We start from the raw sequence: 13,031 nt of genomic DNA, 5'->3' as shown, positions 1-13,031 counted from the left end.
ATTAAACAAATTAATTTATTGAGATGAAAAAATTAAACATAATTAGTGGTTGAAGCTGAAGCTAAAGATGATGAGCAAGGAATGGCAGTTGCTTATACACAACATAATCTAACACAATATTATATTGTTATATATACGCATACAACATAATCTAACTCAATATAGTAATACTATAGATTTATAATATATATAATCTAACTCAGTATATAAATACTATGGATTGACCATATATATATATATATATAATTAATACTTTTTAATCAAGGTACAAGTCAGAGATTATATGTAAAGAATAGTAATTTAAAACAAACACAATTTTAGATGATGTTACCAAACTCAATATATCAAATGGAAGTTATTCTTTGATATCTTAATATCAAAATATAAGAATTAATCACTAGAGTTCCAAAATTGAGATTCCTTTGAATGCTTCTATATCATGTGTATGAGAAACAGACAGTTACAGCAGAGTTGCAGAAGGGAAACAGACAGTTAAATCAATACACATCTACCCTTGAAAAATATATATTAATTTTTTCTAAGGGTCATCATATCACATGTTGATCCTTAAAAACAGGCAAAAAGATAGGTTCTTTAATTTGTCCATCTGAAAATAAGATTATGAAAAAAAGTATTTAAAGTTTACGCATCATAAAATGACAAAGCTATTTAATGAACTACTTCTAATAAATTATTTAAATTTTCAATACTGAGATTGTGACTTAGATCTAATTGCAGTAGCTTTCTCGTTAAACACATTCGTATCAGTGGTCTAGTAATAATATTATTTGCGGGTGAGTAGTAGATGTAGAGGTATGGCCTGATCTCTATAATAAACTTAAATTTATAATCATATAAAAATACCAATAGATGTATTTACATAATATAAAATAATATATATGTATCATACACGTTGCTCTATAATACCAATAACCATATTATAGGAAGAAAAGGAAAAAAAATCATCAGATGAACAATCAATATGACGATTGAAATCAAATAAACGATCTAGTAATAATATTACTTGCAGGTGAGTAGATATAGAGGTATGACTTGATCTTTATAATAAACTTAAATTTATAATCATATAAAAATACTATATGTATTCACATAATATTTTTTTTATAAAAAATAACATATATGTTGCTTTATAATACCAATAACCACATTACAAGAAAAAAAGAAAAAAAATCATCAGTTGAACAATCAATATGACGATTGAAATCAGTAGACATTACTTGCGGTGAGTAGATGTAGAGGTTTGGCCTGATCTCTATAATAAACTTAAATTTATAATCATATAAAAATACTAGTAGATGTATTCACATAATATTATTTTTATAAAAAATAACATATATGTTGCTCTATAATACCAATAACCACATTACAAGAAGAAAAGGAAAAAAAATCATCAGATGAATAATCAATATAACGATTGAAATCAGTAGACGGTCTAGTAACAACATTACTTGCGGGTGAGTAGATGTAGAGGTATGACTTGATCTCTATAATAAATATAAATTTATAATCATATAAAAATACGGGTAGATATATTCACATAATATTCTTTTTATAAAAAATAATATATATGTTGCTTATAATACCAATAACCACATTACAAGAAAAAAAGAAAAAAATCATCAGATGAATAATCAATATGACTATTGAAATTAATAGACGGTCTAGTAATAATATTATTTGCGGGTTAGTAGATGTAGAGGTATTGTTTGATGTCTATAATAAAACTTAAATTTATAATCATATAAAAATACTGCAGATGTATTCCCATTATATTCTTTTTATAAAAAATAATATGTACCACATATGTTGCTCTATAATACCAATAACCACATTACAAGAAAAAAAATCATCAGATGAACAATAAATATGACGATAGAAAAAAAAATCTAAAGGCTACTTTTATTTTTTTTTATTAAATCATCAAAGATAAACGTACCTTTTTAATTTATTATTAAAAGACAACTTATTTGGTGTATTTTATCTAATTTATCTCATTAATGCGTGTAATCAGTTGCTAGATAAATGCTGAGCTAAGAGTTGATCTACCCAAGGAGGTTACTGGATAGATTGGGTGGTTAAGGTGGAGATTGTTAGGGTTCGTGCGAACTAGAGGGGGAGGGTAGTGGGGTGAATAGCTCCAATCGTTTCTCGCCTTGATTGTAGGTTTGTCATTTGAATGCGCAACGAGAATTTTGACTTAAACTTGATGCTACATAAACAGCTCTGGGATTTTACTTAATATCCGCCTCTTAAGACGACTAATCCAAGACTTGCTTCTACCGATCTATCACCACTATAATTTTTTCCTTTTCGGATATCTACTGGAGGCTGAGAAACCTCTTACAATAAATTTTTACAAGAACACAATAAGAAAATAATTATAAATATAATAAAAGTAAACCACTTTACATAAATCTTGCCTTAAGCATTTTCTTATTATTTAGAATTATCTCTTGTTGGTCTGGAAATGCTTCAACACTTCATCCTCAAACCTCTAAGAATCGACGATGAAAAACTCTTCGAAACCCTTCTTTTAAAGTCTTTAGGTCGGGATTGATTTTCGCCTATCAATCGACTGATCTTATCCAGCAGTCAATTAATATGGTTTCCAATACTGTTTCTACCATTGAACGACCTCTAAACCTTTTGAAATCTGTCTGATTTTGTCGATTATTTGAACATCAATCGATTGATATGTTCGATTAATCGACTAATAGCAATCAATCAAATCTCGCATTCGAATAGACTTGCTTCTGTTTGACTCTAAATGACACCAGTCGATTGATATCAAACATTAATCGATTGATGCCATCAGTTGAGTCTCACAGTTGAACTGATAAGTTTCTGTTCGATTTTTTTTATCAACATTAGTCGATTGATGTAACCATCAGTCAATTGATATTTCGATCTGAACCAGAAACAGAAGTCTTCCTTCTTTTTTCATAGTATCAGTCGATTGATACTTGCATCAATCGATTGATATCCTATTTTCAGCCATTCTAAACCTGAGAACTCGTCTTGCTTAGTATCCTGTTAACCTCAACCTACTAGGACTTCCTTCACTCAATATTTAATCACCCTTAACCTGTCGAGATTTTTTGTTGTCCAACATTTGATCAAGTCTCAACCTGTCGAAACTTCGTCATTGCCTAGTATTCGATTGACCTCAACATTTTAGGACTTTTCGTTGCTTAACATCTGATTAACCTTGACCTGTCGGAACTTCATCATTGTCTAACATCAGTCACCCTTGACCTGCCAAAATTTTATCCATATGACAAGTGTTTCATCCTTCATGATCCATCTAGACTTCACTTCTCATGTTAATTTTTTATTTGACTTCTGATCATCAAGTATCTGGTTAGTTATGACCCACTTGGACTTTCCATTTTGTGTCAAGTGTCCGATCATCCATATCCCACATGAACTTCCTCTAGTATTGCTAAACGCTCAGTCAATCATGACCCATTTGGACTTCTCATCTCGTACTAAGTGTCTGATCTTTTATAACCCATTTGGACTTTTCATCTCATGTCAAGTGTTTGATTTTCAATGACCCATCTGAACTTCCTCTTGCATGTCAAGTGTTCAGTCAATCGTGATCCACTTGGGCTTCTCCACTATTAAATATCAAATCAATATTGATCTACTTAACATCTAACTAATATATTGATTAAATATTGAAATCGCAATTCGAGTCAACTCGAGCTTGGTCAACCTGATCAATATTAATCAAGGGTCGATTGCATCAATAATCTCTCCCTTTTTGATGTTTGACAATATGTTTAAGTTAGACTAACTCATCAACCCAACATCCTACTTCTCATGTTAAGGCATGAATGAAGGTTTTCTAATTTGAACCCATTCACTGACATTCGAATAGACTTGCTTTTATTTGACTCTGAACGACGTTGGTTGATTGATATCAAACATCAATTGACTGATGCCATCAGTTGAGTCTCAAAGCTGAATTGATAAACTTCTGTTCAATTTCTGATTGATATCAATCGATTGATAGTCAACTGATATTTCGATCCAAATAAAAAATAGTTGTCTTCCTTCTTTTTTAAGAGTATCAGTCGATTGATATCTACTTCAGTTGATTGATACTTTATTTTCAGCCATTCTAAAGCTAACAACTCATCTTATCTAGTATCCGGTGGACTTCAACCTACTAGGATTTCATTCACTCAACATTTAGGCACCCTTGACTCGTCGAGACTTTCTGTTGTCTAACATTCGGTCAACCTCAACCTATTGGAAGTTCGTCATTGTCTAGTATTTGGTTGACCTCAACCTGGTATCTGGTTGACCTCAACCCACTATGACTTTTCGTTACCAAACATCCAGTCAACCTTGACCTATTGGGATTTCATCATTACTTAGGATCCGGTCACCCTTGACCTGCTAGGAGTTCATCTATATGCCAAGTTTTCGATCCTTCATGATCCACTTGAACTTTACTTCTTGTGCCAATTCTTATTGGACTTTCGATCACTAAGTGTTCGGTTAATCGTGACCTACTTGGACTTTCCATCTTGTGCTAAGTGTCTGATTCTTCATGATCTACTTAGACTTCTTCTTGCATTGCCAAGTTTTCGATCAATCGTGAACCATTTGGACTTCTCGTCTCGTGTCAATTGTTCGATTCTCCATGATCTACTTGAACTTTCCATTTCATGCCAAGTATTCGATTTTCCATGACCCATCTAGACTTTCTCTTGTATGCCAAATGTCCGGTTAACCATGATCCACTTGAACTTCTTTACCGTTAAGTATCTAGTCTGAAGGTGCCTGGAATTTCGTCCTATTCAACTTCTGCCAGACAAAAATTATACAGGGACGGAACCTTTCCAAGCAACCTACATCTTCGATCAGATATGTGCTTGATTGATCAAGCAAGTTCTTGACCAATCGAAGCACACCTTGATCGAAGCATAAGATCGTTGGACTCTTGTGTTGGTATTCAGGATCCATATAAAAGGATACAAAAGAAATAACTATGCAGCGGAATAAAATAGTTTGTACCTTTCCTTTGTAGATTGTGTAGAAGATGTTCGTTACCCGAAGACCTCTTGATCTTCTGCTGTATTCCTCTCCTCTTCTTGGACGTCGTGTGGGCGACGATCTACCAAGATGAACTCCACCCAACTCCTTTTCCCTTCTTCCAAACCGATGGCAACAAAAGGAAAAACTTCCTCTTCTTCTTCCTCCTTTTCTTCTTCTTCCTCTTCTCTTGATGAAGTGGGCGCCGGCCCTAGCAAGCAAAGGAGGAGAAACTTGGTGAAGAGGGCACCGTCCCTCTTGAAGAAACAAGGGAGGTGTGGGGAATAGGGGGCTAATGGGATTAGAGGAGAATTATCTTGTCTTTAGGCGCTCCTTCTTCTTCTCTTCCTCTCTTCTTCTTCCTCTTCTCTTGGGTGCCGGCCCTAGCAAGGAAGACAAGGAGAAGAGGGGATGAAGTGGGCGCCGACCCTAGCAAGCAAAGAAGGAGAAGCTTGGTGAAGAGGGCGCCGACCCTAGCTTGAAGAAATAAGGGAGGTGTGGGGAATAGGGGGCGCCGACCCTAAATAATAATCAAGAGCAAGATTAGTTGTATTTGAGCCACCCCCTCTCCTCTCCTTTTATAGTTTTGCCATCTTAGAAAGTTTAGGAAAAAAATAACAGAATTAATATAATTTTGTTGGATAACAAAATTTTATTGGATAATAAAATTCAATAAAATTTTATCGGATAACAAAATTAACATAATTTTGTTGGATAAGAAAATTAACATAATTCTGTTTAAGATTAACCGAATTCTGTTAACCGAATTCTTAATATAATTCTAAATAGAATTCTAATAGAATTTTTAACAGAATTCTAACAGAATTTTAACTGAATTCTTAACAAAATTCTTAACAGAATTCTAACAGAATCTTATTGGGTGGATACGAGGCTTTATCCAGAGGCTACAATAGGGACCTAGAGGAGGAATTGGTTTAGGCCTCCTGATGGGCTTGGGCTTCCCGTGTTCTCCCTGAACACCCAACTCAAGTCCATCAATAATAACTCATACCACTAAAGGGTTATTATTGAACTACCGCACCAATCCCATATTACAATATGAGCTCCTTCTTATTATGAGTGCATTAATCTCCCTGTGTTTAAGATATCATATGTCTATTAATTAAATGAGTTACTGACAACTCAATTAATTAACATCTAATTCCGAGAGTAGTACCACTCAACTTTATTATCATGCGGACTAAGTCCACCTGCAGGGTTTACATGATAATCCTTATGAGCTCCTCAAGGGGACATCATCAGCCTAAATAATTAGGACACATATTCCTTCTATAATCAACAACACACCATATACATAGCATTATCTTCCAACTCATCGGGCCTATTATTTAACGAATAAATCTTCACCCTTTGATAAGTCAAAGAAATAAATACTAAATATATGTGCTTGTTATTATATAGGGATTAAGAGCATGTACATCCATAACAACAGATGTCTAGTTCGATTATATGTGCTTGTTATATAGTCAGTATAAATCGAACGACCTCAAACGGTCCTACTCAATACACATAAAGTGTACTAGTGTAATTTTATAGTCAAGATAAACTAATACCAATTACATTACAACCATTCCAATGGTTTGTCCCAATCCATCTTAGTTGTGAGCTACTATTTATAATTTATAAGGAACTGATAACATGATCTTCTGTGTGGCACCACACACCATGTTATCTACAATATAAATTAAGTGGATAACTGCATTAACATATATATAAGAATATAAAATACAAACATTTGACCAAAGTGATTCTCATTTTAAATTATTTTAAAATAAATGTTCAAACAAAAAGCTAGGCTTATAGTATATATCCCAACATAGTCAACACTGACCTACTTAACTTCTAATTAACATATTGATCAAACATCAAAACCCCAACTTGAGTCAACTCGAAGTTGGTCAACCATGATCAGGAATCGATTACACCAACAATCTCTTTTTTTTTTTGAGTTTGATAATATGTTTAAGTTAAGCGAACTTATTAGCCCAACATCCTACTTCTCATACCAAGGCATGAATGAAGGTTTTCTAATTTGAACCCTTCATTCTTTCCCTTTGACACACGTCAAAAACCCATTTGGAAAATCCATTCTCTTTTTCCATTCCAAACTTCTAACATCACAATGGAAGTTCTCTACCTTCCATTATCTTCAATGCTCAACCTTGAGCATACAATCCTTCATTCGTTTAGTTATCTGCAAAATCTTGCATTCTTCTCCTTTAATATCGAAATTATGTTTTTAAGAAGGACCTCTCCCTCAAAACATGTTTCAATTTCAATTATTGCACCAACATTGATTTTAAGTTCTTAGACCTTTAAGAAAATTCATTCTCTTCTTCCATTCCAAACTTCCAACATCACAATGGAAGTTCTATACCTTCCATTATATTCAATGCTCAACCTTGAGCATACAATCCTTCATTCGTTCACTTATCTGCAAAATCTTGCATTCTTCTCCTTTAATATAGAAATTATGTCTTTAAGAAGGACCTCCCCCTCAAAACATGTTTCAACTTCAATCATTGCACCAACAATGATTTTAAGTTCTTAGACCTTAAGAAAATTCAAAATCTAAGTTATGATGTTAAAGATTCAATCTTGAATCTAAACCTCCTTTTCAATTCCATATTCTTCTCTTTTTAACCTCCCTTTTTCATTTTTATCAAGAAAATTACTTTTGAATGATTATCCAAGTATATCAGAGGGTTAAAGATAGTTATGATATATAGAGATGAGCTTAAATGACTTAAAACAAATCTATTTTAGTGAAAAACACAATCATCAGTTGATCGGTGACTGACAACAGTCGATTGATTGACTAAAGATTATAATTATAATTTTTAGTTTGAATTTAAAAAATACATAAGTAATTCTACAATTAAAATCATATAATTTTATATAGATATTACTTATGTCAAATACTATCAAGGAAAATAGTTTTATATTAAAATATATCTTATTTTTTAAAAATGATATAAAATTAAAAATATTAAAACTTCAATGTTTCACTCTAACTTTGATCAACTTAGTCAACGATGATTTCTATTAATAAATAGACTTTACTAAGGTTTTCTAAAATATTTTTAAAATCATCTTTAAATTTAATTTTCAACCATGATCTATGAGCTTAATGCACATGACTTGCACATTAACTTTCTCCAAGATTAGTTAAGTAAAATCCATATGTTTTGATGTATCAATTCAACATCTTGAATTTAGTTTATCATCCTAACATCTCACTTGTATCTAATATATCTTAATACATACATAAGTTAATCCTATAGTCTTACGAGATGTAAAGTAGATTTTTCATAAACTAAGGGATTATGCATATCTATCAAGGTATTTTAAAATTTAACCATTCTACCTAAGATGTCAATCAATATCATTTTTGCCCTTAATTATAAATACTTTAAATAATGCATGTAAATGAGTACTACATACATCAAATGCATAACTTCAATAAGAAATCTATCATAACTTGATGTATATATGACATGACATGTATTACTTTTCATGATAATATGAATGTATGATAATGTAATGATATGTGATAGGGCACACAAGCATGATAGTTGTAACATAAAATAAATTCTTAGATTTTTCATCTAAGTTTTATCAATTAATCAGTATGTCAAATACACGATTTGATATAGGCGGTCCTATTTCCCTCGAGTGTGTCAAAAACCCATGATACACTTTATAATTCTATCCTATTTATGCCAATTTGATTAATCTCGATACCTCAAATTCTTATTGGCACATTATAAAAATCTTCCAAGATAAGATTTGAATTTTCATTCTCAAGATATTACAAAATCATGAAAGTGTCCTAAAATACCAACTTCACTATGGTTGAGTTAATTACCCTTTCAATTAGGATTAACACATTCTATACTCATCTAGTGTAAAGAGATCATACTCAGGAATTCAATACCTATTTGAGCTCCTTGGGTGTACTAGGTATTTACTATGGATAATTTCCTTAGGTACATTTCTCAAGACTTTTCTAGACTTCTTTGAGTCAAGCTAGTCTCCTCATGATCAACTCTAGGGATAACTTCCCTTGTAATCGTGACTTGACTCCTAGACTTAGAGTTAGTTCCATAACTATGTGGAACTCTATGGTATGAGGACACACTTTCTTTAGACTTAAGTTTATATCCCAAACCCATCATATCCTTAAATGGTTCTTGTCTAACCAAATCTAGGTTTTGCTTCTTGGGCCCTTTAATTTTATTTTTCATTTTCTCAATGGTCTTCTCCAATTGATTAAGTTTTGATATCAAAACTTGATTTTCTACCTCCAAATCCTCAAATTTAGATTTTTCATGATTGTCTTGGATATTTCTTTTTCTAGACATATGCCTAAAATACTTATGGATATTGCCTAGGTTATGATCTACCTTCCTATTCTTAGGTAGAGTTGTTCTAGAATGATATGATGTATACTTGTCCTTAGAATTATTATGCTTCCTATTTTCATGATAATAAAGTCTAAATTCATAAAATTTATGTCTAGCATGCATTTTATCAAAATGTAAATGAATAACATTATTAAATGTACCTTTGAAACGGCCTCAAAGTTTGAGTTTCCTCCCATACTTTTATTTTGATGTTTCCCTTTGGATATTGATTCTAGTAATATTCTCTTTGGTTGCATGTGAAGCAATGTGCTCTTGGCTCTTCTATACAATTGGTTTGGCTTCCTTCGGCTTCTCTCTAGCCTTGGGTGGTTTAGTAAGTGCTTCTTCTTGATCAATTTGGGATAGTTACTCTTAAAGTGTTATCTCTTCCTACACTCAAAACACATGAATGATTTTTATTTTTATGAATTGAAATTGATCTACCTTTATGATTTGGGGTAGCACATGATTCATCTCCATTGGCTCCGAATGCTTCTTCGTCTTTCATTTCGAATATTGAGCACCTCTTAACTTCTGAGTCATCGTGATCTAGTGTCAATGAATCTTCCTCCTTGGATTCGTCTTCACTTTGTGTCGATGACGAATCTTCATGGAACTTGGCCAACTTGCTCCATAGCTCCTTAACATCTTAATATGTACCTATCCTCATAAAATATTATTAGGCAAAATATTAACTAGTAATTTTGTTACCTTTTCATTTGCCTCAAATTTTTGAACTTGTTCCTTATTCCATTTGTTCTTCCGAAGATGTTTTTCTTTTGTATCTTTGGAGCTTCAAATCCTTCCATTAGAGCAAACATTGCTCTATATCTATTATCAAGAAATTTTTCATTCTTGATTTCCAATGATCGAAGCAATCCAAATGGTAGTAGAACTCGAATGTCGTATTCAAGTCCATCTTTGGACTCCATTTGACTCTTTCAAAATCTGAGACTTTATCTCCTACCCTAGCTCGTGCTCCGACGGAGGTTAATCCAATGAAGAGCAACTTGACTCTAATACCACTTGTTAGGACCCGTGCGAGTTAGAGGGGGAGGATGAATAGCTCCGATCGCTTCTCTTTTTTATTGTGGGCTCATCGTTTGAATGTGCAGTAGAAATCTTGACTTAAACATGATGTCACATGCACAACTCTGGGATTTTACATTGTATTCGCCTCTTAAGGAGACTAATCCAAAGTCTACTCTTAGTGATCTACCATCATTATAATCTTTTTCATTTCAGATGCTTTTTGGAGGCGGAGAAGCCTCTTACAATAAGTTTTTTCTAATAATACAAGAAAATAAATACAAATGCAAATACAATGAAAGTAAACTACTTTACACGAATCTTACTTTGAGTGTTTTCTTATTGCTTGGAATTACCTCTTGTTGGTCTGGAAATGTACCAGCACTTCATTCTCAAACCTTCAAGAATCGACGGTGAAAAAATAACTCAAAATCCTTGTTTTAAAGCCTTTAGACCGGAGCTGATTTCACCTATCAATCGATTGATCTTACCGATCACTCGATTGATATGGTTTTTGATACTGTTCCTGCCATTGAATGACCTCCGAACTTTCTAAAATCAGTCTGATTTTGTCGATTATTTGAACATCAGTCGATTGATATGTCCGATCAATCGACTGATAACAATTAGTCGAATCTCGTATTTGAATAGACTTGCTTATAAATCGATTGGTATCAAACATCAATCGATTGATGCTATCAATCGAGTCTTATAGTTGAATCGATAAGTTTCTATTCGATTTCTAGTCAATATCAGTGGATTGATATAACCATCAGTTAATTGATATTTCGATCTGAACTAGAAACATAAGTCTTTCTTTTTTTTTCAGAGTATTGGTCGATTGATACTTGCATTAGTCGATTGATACCCTGTATTCAGCCATTTTAAAGCTATGAACTTGTCTTGCCTAGTATCCGGTTGACCTTAACATACTAAGACTTCCTTCACTCAACAACTAGTCACTTTTGATCTGTCGAGATTTTCCATTGTCTAACATCTGGTCAATCTCAACCTATCGAAACTTCGTCATTGCCTAGTAGGTTGATCTCAACTTACTAAGACTTTCTATTGTCCATTAGCCGGTCAACCTTGATCTGTTGTGACTTCATCATGGCCTAACATCCGATTACTCTTGACTTGTCAGGACTTCATCCATATGTTAAGTGTCTGATCCTTCATGATCCATTTGAACGTTACTTCTCGTGTTAATTTTTTATTGGACTTTCAATTACTAAGTCCCGATCAACTATAACCCACTTAGATTTTTCGTCTTGTGATAAGTGTTTAATTCTTCATGACTCATTTAGACTTTCTCTTGCATTGTCAAGCGTTTAGTCAACTATGATCCACTTAAATTTTTCGTCTCTTGCTAAGTGTTTAATCTTACATGATCCACTTGGATTTTTCATCCTATGCCAAATATCCGGTCTTCCATAATCCATTTGGACTTCCTTTTGCATGTCAAGTATTCGTTCAATCGTGATCCACTTGAATTTTTCAACCGTCAATTATTCCATTTGTATTGACCTACTTACCTACTTAATCTCTAACTAACATATTGATCAAATATCGAATTTAATTTGAATCAATTCGAATTTGATCACTCTAATCGATCTTGACTATAGTGATATCGATTATCCCAGGGAGATTGGACTCGAACTGCACACATGCAAGCAGAGGGAGAGTGTCAGCGTTGCCGTGAGACTCCGATAAGTACCGGAGGCAGTGGAAATAAATGTGAGTGGAAAATAACAAGAGAGAGATTTTGAAATTGTAAATACATACCTGCCTGCGTATTTATAAGTGTCAGAGGAGGGAGAAACTTATAGAGTTTGTGATCTTGATCGATAAGAAAAGAGGGGGGTTTTTTCCCTCTTTGATCGTTTCAATCATTTCTGTTGCTAATTTTGATTTAATTATTATTTAATTTTGAAAAATTCAATCATTTAGCTGATGGTGGGACCGTTGCCAGGATCGTGGCCTATGTAAACTAGGACCAGAGAACTCGAGGAACCGAGTTTGATGGAAGACTTCTAAAAATGACTACAAGTGAAGAGTTTGAGAGATTGAGTTGGATGGAGAACTCGAGAGTTGAAATTGTATGTAGAAGTTAGGACTCGAGCTCTAAGTGGTGAACTCGCGGAGCCGAGTGGGGAGCTGAATTGAGCTCGCCCTTAGCATATATAGCTGGAGATTACCTACCTGTTGACATATCGACCTGGTGGAAAAAGTCGATCTTTTGGCCTAGATCTTTGTATACATAAGGATATGTATGGTGACTTGGAGTTTGCTATATATAAGCATGACCTGTTGATCTGGAGTAAGGTTGTTAACAGGGGCGAATTAGGATTCATATTGGGGGGGGGTCATATAATGAAAACGATATACTCATTTGAACAAAAGAATTGCCCAAAGATACATATCAAGGACCTAAGTACAAACTTAATCACTTAAATAATTATATAAAAAAAATAAAGAATAATTAAATTAACATTTATAATCCTTAGC

This window comes from Curcuma longa, chromosome 15 (assembly GCF_044706935.1).
Source record: "Curcuma longa cultivar G26 ecotype Majalengka, Jawa Barat chromosome 15, ITB_CL_G26_1.1, whole genome shotgun sequence".
Lineage (NCBI taxonomy): Eukaryota > Viridiplantae > Streptophyta > Magnoliopsida > Zingiberales > Zingiberaceae > Curcuma > Curcuma longa.
This window is presented reverse-complemented; position numbering follows the sequence as displayed.